Here is a 10627-nt window from a genome sequence, read left to right on the forward strand (position 1 = left end):
TTTTTGAGAACTATGGACTGACTCAGCATGTGACACAGCCCACGCACAATAAGGGGCACACACTGGACTTGATTATCTCCAAGGGTCTAAACATTTCCAAGGTTGTGGTGAATGATGTTGCTCTCTCTGATCATTCCTGTGTTTTCTTTAACGGCACTATCTCTGTGCCCAAAAGTGTTCAAACAAAGTTAATCAGAAAACGGTATATCACTGAAAACACCAGTGAATCATTCATTCAGCTTTTCTCCTCTACACCCACCCTCACTGGGGCCTCAGTGACTGAGCTTGTAGATAATTTCAACTGTAAAATTACGAATGTTATTAATGCCATTGCTCCCACTAAGGTGAAAACTGTCTCTGGTAAGGAAAGATCTCCATGGAGAAATTTTGTAGTGGTGAGAACAGAAAAAAGAGTGTCGAAAAGCTGAACGCAGTTGGCGAAAAACTAATCTCCAGGTCCATTATAACACCTATAAAGAGAGACTTCACATTTATAATTTGGAACTAAGGAATGCAAGGCCGTCCTTCTTCTCTGATATTATTGCTATAAACAATAATAATTCACGTGCTTTGTTTGCTACTGTCGATAGATTAACAAACCCTCCAGTACCAGTAGCATCTGAACTATTGTCTACGACTTTGCCTCCTTCTTCACAGACAAAATTCAGAAAATTAGACAAACATTCAGTGCTTCCATATCAAGTACAGGATATGTGTTGTCACAGTGTTCACGCAAAACAAATTCCAACATGACACAATTTCATATGATCAACCATAAAAACCTGGAGGACATTATACAACATCTGTAAACCTCCTCCTGTTGCCTTAATATTCTACCAACGGATGTTTTCAAGAATGTTTTGAATTGTTTGGCTTCTGATCTTCTACAGATTGTAAGCACATCTCTGCTCTCAGGTATCTTCCCACAGGCCCTAAAAGCTGTAGTCATCAAGCCACTCCTAAAAAAGAACAATCTAGACACGACACTAATGAGCAAATATAGGCTGATATCAAACCTTCCATTTTTAAGTAAAAACATAGAAAAAGCGTTTTTTCAACAACTCAACCTTTTCTTATCACTAAACAACCAACCACACCACAGCACTGAGACAGCTCTTGTTAAAATCTTTAATGACATCCATTTAAACACAGATAGTGGCAAAATTTCAGTCTTGATCTCAGTGCTGCATTTGATACAGTCGACCATGACATATTACTTGACCGATTGAAAAACTGGGTTGATCTTTCTGGCTCAGTACTAAACTGGTTTGAATCCTATTTAAAGAATAGGGACTACTTTGTGTCTATAGATAATTATACATCTCAGCATACAAATATGACGTGCAGAGTTCCCCAAGGCGCCGTTCTGGGGCCTCTTCTGTTCAACATCTACATGCTTCCACTGGCTCAGATTATGGAAAACAACAAAATAAGTTACCATAGCTATGCGGATGACACACAAATTTACATAACCTTAGCGCGAGGAACTATAGCCCAATACAACAAATGAATAAGTGCATTGAACAAATTAACGACTGGATGTGCCAGAACTTTCTTAAATTAAATGAAGAAAAAACTGAGGTGGTTGTTTTTGGAGCTAAAGAGGAACGATTAAAAGTCAGCGCTCAGCTTCAAACGACAATGTTAAAAACAACAGACAAAGCCAGAAATCCTGGTGTAGTCATGGACTCAGACCTGAATTTTAAAAGCCACATTAAGACAATTGCAAAATCAGCCTATTATCACCTTAAAAATATATCAAGGGTTAAAGGACTTATGTCTCAGAAGGATTTGGAAAAACTTGTCCATGCTTTTATCTTCAGTAGATTTGACTACTGTAACAGTGTCTTTACAGGTCTCCCTAAAAAATCAATCAGACAGCTGCAACTGATTCAGAACGCTGTTGCCCGAGTCCTCACTAAAATCAGGAAAGTGGATCACATCACTCCAGTACTTAAGTCTATACACTGGCTTCCTGTGCCTCAAAGAATTGATTTCAAAATACTTTTGCTGGTTTATAAATCACTAAACGGTTTAGGGCCAAAATACATTTCTGATCTGCTACTACACTATGAGCCACCCAGACCTCTCAGGTCATCTGGGACAGGTCTACTTGTTGTCCCCAGAGACAGAACTAAACAGGGGGAAGCAGCATTCAGTTTTTATGCTCCACATATCTGGAACAAACTCCCAGAAAACTGCAGGTCCGCTGCAACTCTCAGTTCTTTTAAATCAAGGCTGAAGACCTATCACTTTCATGTAGCCTTTCTTTAAATAACCCTTGTTTAACTGTTTTAATTGATTTTAATTGTTTTGTAACTGCTCTTTCATGTTTCTCTGTTTTTTAAATTCTTATACTGCACTGTAAATTTTATTCTTGACTGATTTAGTCCATTAACTAGATCAATAAGAAAGACGTCTGTGAACTTGTCAGATATTTCTGTGAACTTATCAAGAGACGACTGTGAACTGTCCCGGATTTAGCAAGGTTTACCGATATTAAACTAAGCTTTGTAGCGACGGCTACATCGTAGTGAAAAGTAGAACTACTGCAATCTTGTAATGGGTAACAAAAAACACCAAGTCACTTGAGCCAAAAGGACCTGTGGTCAGAGAAATGATGGAGAAATATGGACCGACAGATAACGGACATATTTCTGATATTACCTCTCCAACAAAGGTGTGACAATAGATTATCCATACAAGGACCACGTCTGTGAACTGGTCAGATTTAGTCTGTGAACTAGATCAGTAAGAAAGACAACATCTGTGAACTTGTCAGATATTTCTGGGAACTTATCAAGAGACGACTGTGAACTGTCCCTGATTTAGACCGATAACTGCTCTTTATTCGTGTATTTTATCTCTTAGTTCTTTAAATTGTTAAACTGCACTGTACATTTTATTCTTGTCTTTTAATGTTTTTAAATTGTTTTAATTGTTTTCTAACTGCTCTTTCATGTTTTATGTAAAGCACTTTGAATTGCCCTGTTGCTGAAATGTGCTATATAAATAAAGCTGCCTTGCCTTGCCTTTAGTTTTCCCTCCCAGTATATATTTATAATTATGTTGAAATATCCCACTCCCTGCCACACGAGCTAAGCCTAACAGTGACGAAATGATTAGAGACAGAATCATCTTTGGCACAAACTCTCCTAAAGTGCGTGAGAAGCTGTTATGCCACACAGACTTAACGTTGGAAAAGGCTATCGATATTGCACGGACACATGAGCTGTCGCAGCAGCAGCTAAAAACCATGCATAGTCCCACTGCTAGCACAGCTAATCAGTCAGCTCATGCAGTTAGCAGAAAACCGTTCAAATCGGAGCATACACGTTATGGACGCACAACAAACTGGACTGACTCCAAAAATACAGTATGGAACAAGGAATGTGGAGCATGCGGGGGAGAGCATGGACGCACAGAGGAAAGCCCAGCCAAAGTACGCCAATGCAAGTGTGCAGGACACAAACACAGCAACCAAAGACAAAGTACAAGCCCAAGAGAGTGCATGTTATCGGCGACGGCGCGGAACAGCCACCAGATGAATTGTATATTGACACTATCACAAAGTGACATGCTAACAATGCCAAAGAACAGGCATATGCAGAGGTGCAAATAGGGGAAAAGAGGCACAAATTGAAATTTAAAATAGACACGGGTGGCCAGGCCAACATAATACCAGCCCACACATTCCACAAAATGTTTGGAAATTAAGTGCTTAACCCACCAGACAGTACTATTTCAGGATATGGTGGACAGAGACTTGTAGTGGAAGGTTCATGCAAGCTCACATGCAGATAAAAAGAAAAAATAGTCGTGCTAGACTTTGACATAGTCTGTGCAATTAATGCATCTCCTGTTTTGGGAATGCGAGCATGCTTAGATCTGAACATGGTCAAGTTAGTGCACATGGTCAACGCACTGCCACATACTAGCATCACAGATGAGTTTGCGTATTGGACGGCATTGGGCTGTTTCCAGGGGAGTGCACCCTGCGCCTTGATCCTGCCGTAACACCAGTGGTGTGTCCGCCTCGCCGCATCCCATATGCCCTGTGGAGCCGACTCAAAGACGAACTAAAAGAAATGGAAGAAATGGACATTATACAGAAAGTCACAGAGCCGACTGAGTGGGTAAATGCCTGGTTAGTGGTAGAAAAGCCCAAAACAGGTAGGCTTAGAATATGTTTAGACCCCCGCTCTCTAAACAAAGCCATTCAAAACCCCACTATCCGCTTCCCACTCTGGATGATGTCACACCCAGACTAGCTGGTGCACAATACTTCAGTGTACTAGACGCCAGGTCTGGGTACTGGGCGATAACACTCAGCCACAAGTCATCCATGCTAACTACATTTAACACCATCTATGGCAGATATTGGTTCAAGAGGCTCCCCTTTGGGATCATCACTGCACAGGACGAGTTTCAGAGGAGAGTCGATGAGGCTTACGAGGGGCTTCCGGGTGTCGCCGCTATTGTGGATGACATCTTGGTGTATGGCCGCACCAAAGACGAGCACGATGCCAACCTGCGTGGTATGCTGGAGAGAACAAGAGAAAAAGGCATCAAGCTGAACAAGGATAAAAGTGTCATCTGCGTGACAGAAGAACTTTGGGCACAGGCTGACCCTAGACGGCATCCGGCCCGACCCCATCAAGATAAAGGCCATAAAAGACATGGCTCCCCCACACAACAGAGCAGAGCTGGAGACCATATTGGGCATGATCACTTACCTTTCCAGGTTTGCCCCCAAACTCTCAGAGGCCACAGATCAATTACGGCAGATGCAGAAGGAGGGCAACGAGTTTGTATGGGACTCAAACCTTAACGCAGCATTCACACAGGTAAAAAACCTCCTAACACAGGAGCCTGGCCCCGTCCTCACATTCTTTGACCACACCAAAGATGTGAAACTGCAAGTTGATCCATCCAAATGCGGCTTAGGAGCAGTCCTGCTCCAGGGAGAGAAACCAGTTGCATATGCATCCAAGGCACTAAATGAGAGTAAACAGAACTACGCACAAATCGAAAAGGAACTCTATGCAGTGCTCTTTGGATGCAAGAGGTTCCACCAGTACTTGTATGGCCGACAGGTGATTGTCGAGTCAGATCACAAACCACTAGAGGCAATCATGTGAAAGCCACTGGCAGCTGCACCGCCCAGGTTACAACGCATGATACTGTAGCTGTAAAGGTATGACATCACCATTACACACAAGCCCAGAAAGCAGATCCCAGTCGCGGACACTTTATCCAGAAAGCCAATTGAATGTAATGAACAGTCACTGAGCGAAAGTATGGACTCACAAATACACACAGTGATCAGCAGCACTCCTGTGAGATACAGGAAAATGGCAGAGATCAGAGCTGCAACAGCCCAAGATGAACAGCTCTCAGTGCTGACACAGTTTACCTTGGCAGGGTGGCCTGAGTCAAGGAAAAATGCTGCCCACATGCTGTCACAGATTACTGGAATCATCGGGACGAGATCTCCAAGGTGAACGGCATCCTGCTAAAAGGGGAAAAAAATCATTGTACCACACTCACTCAGGGCTGAAATGCTTGCACGCATACATTTAGGACATTTAGGGATGGAAAAGTGTAAACAACGGGCAAGAGATGTGGTATTCTGGCCCAGCATGGGGAAACAAATAGAGCTCTAGTAGGATCCTGCATCACCTGCCTCGAGCGACGTAACTCCGCCCCCAAAGGAGCCAATGATCTAATAGCCACAGACTTATTCACATGGAATAATACCGACTACATAGCGGCAGTTGACTATACAGCAGATATTTTGAGGTAGAGTAAGTAAGTAAGTAAGTAAGTAAAATTTATTTATAGAGCGCATTTCACAGATATAAATCACAAAGCGCTTTACAAGGTACATACACATATAATTGGGAAGAAAATACAGCATGACATGAGGAGAGACGAGGAGAAAAAGGCAACTCCCAGACTATGCCCCTGAATAGGGGTACAGTGTGGGAACAGGAAAAAACACCTCAGCACATAAGCACACAAGCAATACATTTGCACTGCTGCACACCACATAACAGTACATTTGCACTGCTGCACATAACACAACATAACAATATAACATGACACGCAGTGGGGGTGGGATGATGGGTGCATCGGGATGGGGGTCATGGAGTAGAGGTAGTCCAGGAAAGGCAAACAGACATCTGGTCCTGCAGCCAAACAAAGGAGAGAGAAGACCATTTCTCTCCCTCTCCTCCCGTTGCCTACCCTACTTTGCTCTCTCGTCTAGTCTTTGTCTCTGTGTACTTTGAGAGTCTCCCTCTCTGCACTGCTCCAAAAAAAACAAGAATTATGGATTTGATCAACTGGTCTCTCAGCGCAATTGACACCATGGGTTCAGGGGAACCTGACTGCCCTGCTGGAACGTTCGCAGCTGGCTACACGATGGACGCATGGGAGAGGTGGCGGGTCGTGTGTCTGGCGGTTCTTTCCGTGGAGGACATTGAAGATATCTACCTATTCGGAACCATGATAACAGGTTTTTTGCTGATTGGTTCAGGCATTACCCTGGTTTATCGAGAAATTAAGAAGAAGACGGGAGCCGAGCAAAGTCCGAGGCTGCCCGTCATGGTCGAAGCTGTGGGCAGAGCAGTTGGAACTCCGATTGTGACTATGAACACCATGAGCCACATCCATCCATCCATCCATCCATCTTCATCCGCTTATCCGGTGTCGGGTCGCGGGGGGAGCAGCTCCAGCAGGGGACCCCAAACTTCCCTTTCCCGAGCAACATTAACCAGCTCCGACTGGGGGATCCCGAGGCGCGTTCCCAGGCCAGGTTGGAGATATAATCCCTCCACCTAGTCCTGGGTCTTCCCCGAGGCCTCCTCCCCAGCTGGACGTGCCTGGAACACGTCCCTAGGGAGGCGGCCAGGAGGCATCCTTACCAGATGCCCCGAACCACCTCAACTGGCTTCCTTTTGGGCGACGCGGCGCCAGCTGGGCCTCCTCGACGGATGACCGAGCTTCTCACCCTATCTCTAAGGGGAGATGCCAGCCACCCTCCTGAGGAAACCCATTTCGGCCGCTTGTACCCTGGATCTCGTTCTTTCGGTCATGACCCAGCCTTCATGACCATAGGTGAGGGTAGGAACGAAAACTGACCGGTAGATCGAGAGCTTTTCCTTCTGGCTCAGCTCTCTTTTCGGCACAATGCTGCGATAAATTGAATGTAATCCGCACTCGCCGATTCACCCGACCAATCTCCCCGCCCATTGTCCCCTCACTTGCGAACAAAACCCCAAGGTACTTAAACTCCTTCACTTGGGGTAAGGACTCATTCCCTACCTGGAGTAGGCACTCCATCGGTTTCCTGCTGAGAACCATGGCCTCAGATTTAGAGGTGCTGATCCTCATCCCAACCGCTCACACTCGGCTGCGAACCGATCCAGTGAGTGCTGAAGGTCGAGGCCGATGATGCCATCAGGACCACATCATCTGCAAAGAGCAGCGGTGAGATCCCCAGCCCACCAAACCGCAACCCCTCCCCCCCCCGACCACTGCGATATCCTGTCCATAAATATTACAAACAGGATTGGTGACAAAGCGCAGCCCTGGCGGAGGCCAACCCTCACCTGAAACGAGTCCGACTTACTGCCGAGAACCCGGACACAGCTCTCACTTTGGTCGTACAGAGATTGGATGGCCCTGAGAAGAGACCCCCTCACCCGATACTCCCGCAGCACCTCCCACAGTATCTCCCGGGGAACCCGGTCATACGCCTTTTCCAGATCCACAAAACACATGTAGACCGGTTGGGCATACTCCCAGGCTCCCTCCAGGATCCTTGCGAGAGTGAAGAGCTGGTCTGTTGTTTCACGACCAGGACGGAATCCGCATTGTTCCTCTTCAATCTGAGGTTCGACTATCGGCCGAACCCTCCTTTCCAGCACCTTGGAGTAGACTTTACCAGGGAGGCTGAGAAGTGTGATACCCCTGTAATTGGCACACACCCTCTGGTCCCCCTTTTTAAAAAGGGGAACCACCACCCCGGTCTGCCACTCCTTTGGCACTGTCCCAGACTTCCACGCAATGTTGAAGAGGCGTGTCAACCAGGACAGCCCCTCCACACCCAGAGCTTTGAGCATTTCTGGACGGATCTCATCAATCCCAGGGGCTTTGCCACTGTGGAGTTGTTTGACTACATCAGTGACCTCCACCTGGGAAATTGACAATGATCCCCCATCATCCTCCAGCTCTGCCTCTACCATAGAGGGCGTATTAGTCGGATTCAGGAGTTCCTCAAAGTGCTCCTTCCACCGCCCTATTACCTCCTCAGTTGAGGTCAACAGTGTCCCATCCTTACTGTACACAGCTTGGATGGTTCCCCGCTTCCCCCTCCTGAGGTGGCGAACAGTTTTCCAGAAGCACCTTGGTGCCGACCGAAAGTCCTTCTCCATGTCTTCTCCAAACTTCTCCCACACCCGCTGCTTTGCCTCTTTCACGGCAGAGGCTACAGCCCTTCTGGCCCTTCGGTACACTGCAACTGCCTCCGGAGTCCTCTGGGGTAACATATCCCGGAAAGACTCCTTCTTCAGTCGGACGGCTTCCCTGACCACCGGTGTCCACCACGGTGTTCGTGGGTTACCGCCCCTTAAGGCACCTAAGACCCTAAGACCACAGCTCCTCGCCGCAGCTTCAGCAATGGAAACTTTGAACATTGTCCACTCGGGTTCAATGCCCCCAGCCTCCACAGGGATGCACGAAAAGCTCCGCCGGAGGTGTGAGTTGAAAGTCTGTCGGACAGGGGCCTCCTCCAGACGTTCCCAATTTACCCGCACTACCCGTTTGGGCTTACCAGGTCTGTCCAGAGTCTTCCCCCACCCCCTGACCCAACTCACCACCAGATGGTGATCAGTTGACAGTCTCGCCCTCTCTTCACCCGAGTGTCCAAAACATACGGCCTCAGATCAGATGAAACGATTATAAAATCGATCATTGACCTTTGGCCTAGGGTGCTCTGGTACCAAGTACACTTATGAGCATCCCTATGTTCGAACATGGTGTTTGTTATAGACAATCCATGACTAGCACAGAAGTCCAACAACAAACAACCACTCTGGTTTAGATCAGGGAGGCCGTTCCTCCCAATCACGCCTCTCCATGTGTCTCCATCATTGCCCACGTGCGCGTTGAAGTCCCCCAGCAGAACAATGGAGTCCCCCACTGGAGCCCCATGCAGGACTCCAGTCAAGGTCTCCAAGAAGGCCGAATACTCCGAACTCCTGTTTGGTGCATATGCACAAACAACAGTCAGAGTTTTCCCCCCCACAACCCGCAGGCGTAGGGAGGCGACCCTCTCGTCCACCGGGGCAAACTCCAACGCAGCGGCGCTCAGCCGGGGGCTTGTTAGTATCCCCACACCCGCCCGGCGCCTCACACCCTGGGCAACTCTAGAGAAGAAAAGAGTCCAACCCCTATCCAGGAGTATGGTTCCAGAACCGAGACTGTGCGTAGAGGTAAGCCCCACCAGATCTAACCGGTAGCGCTCCACCTCCCGCACCAGTTCCGGCTCCTTCCCCCACAGAGAGGTGACATTCCATGTCCCCAGAGCCAGCGTCTGCTGCCCGGGTCTGGTCCGTCGAGGCCCCTGACCTTCACTGCCACCCGTGTAGCAGCGCACCCGACCCCAGCGGTTCCTCCCACAGGTGGTGGGCCCAATAGAGAAGGCGTGTGTAACTAAATGCACCTACTCGCCCTAAGACAAAACAAATTCCAATCTTGTCTTTCGGCTCCCCTCAACCAGCACTGGCCTTGGCCGAGGCTGGTGTCGTACAACACTTCCCCCTGGGAGCACTGCAGCGAGGCACACTCTTGCGTTCCTTACCCGATTCCCACAGACACCTGCTGATTGTTGACTCGGACTGGGTCCTGTTCAAGGTTGATTCCATGGCAACCGGCTATGTATCGCTATGACAATCGTGTGGACTGAGACAACAAGATTACAGGGCCAGACGTAGTTTGACTACTCAGGCCTACACACACACACGAACCCTTACATATATACAGATATGCAATCACCCACCACACCCCGTATCTCGCCTTCGCCGCTTTGTACTCCCAGTCAGGCGGGCGGGTCTGTGACCAGCGCCTAACATGGCTGCAGGACCAGATGGCTGCTTGCCTGTGCTGGATTACCTCCACCCCAACACTCCCCTCCCCCATTGCGTGTCCTATGTGCTCTTGTATTGGTTATGTGCTTATGTTGCTGAGGTATTTTTTTCCTGTTCCCACACTGTACTCCTATGAGGGGCATAGTCTGGGAGTTGCCTTTTTCTCCTCCCCTCTTCTCATGTCATGCTGTATTTTCTTAATACCCTGTCTTCCTGCCCTGTCTACCCCATTGTCATATTTTATGTTTGTATATGTATGGTCAGGTTGATGTGTTTGTATCTTGTAAAGTGCTTTGTGATTTTTATCTGTGAAATGCGCTCTATAAATAAACTTTACTTACTTACTTACTTACTTACTTACTTACTTACTTACCACCAGCCTCACTTCCACAACTGTCATCCAAAAGCTTGCTAGGTTTGGAATCCCTCAGACTGTAATCAGTAATAATGGACCTTGTTACAGTTCGCAGGAG

At 47.5% G+C, this 10627-nt stretch overlaps 1 protein-coding gene across 1 annotated transcript in view; it reads left to right on the plus strand.

The window, feature by feature from the left end:
• The window catches only part of LOC120566319 (E3 ubiquitin-protein ligase TRIM39-like), a 503358-nt gene that overhangs the window by 206124 nt on the left and 286607 nt on the right, over positions 1-10627 (plus strand). The window lies entirely within an intron of this gene.

Source organism: Perca fluviatilis, chromosome 1 (genome assembly GCF_010015445.1).
Source record: "Perca fluviatilis chromosome 1, GENO_Pfluv_1.0, whole genome shotgun sequence".
NCBI classification, from domain to species: Eukaryota; Metazoa; Chordata; class Actinopteri; order Perciformes; family Percidae; genus Perca; species Perca fluviatilis.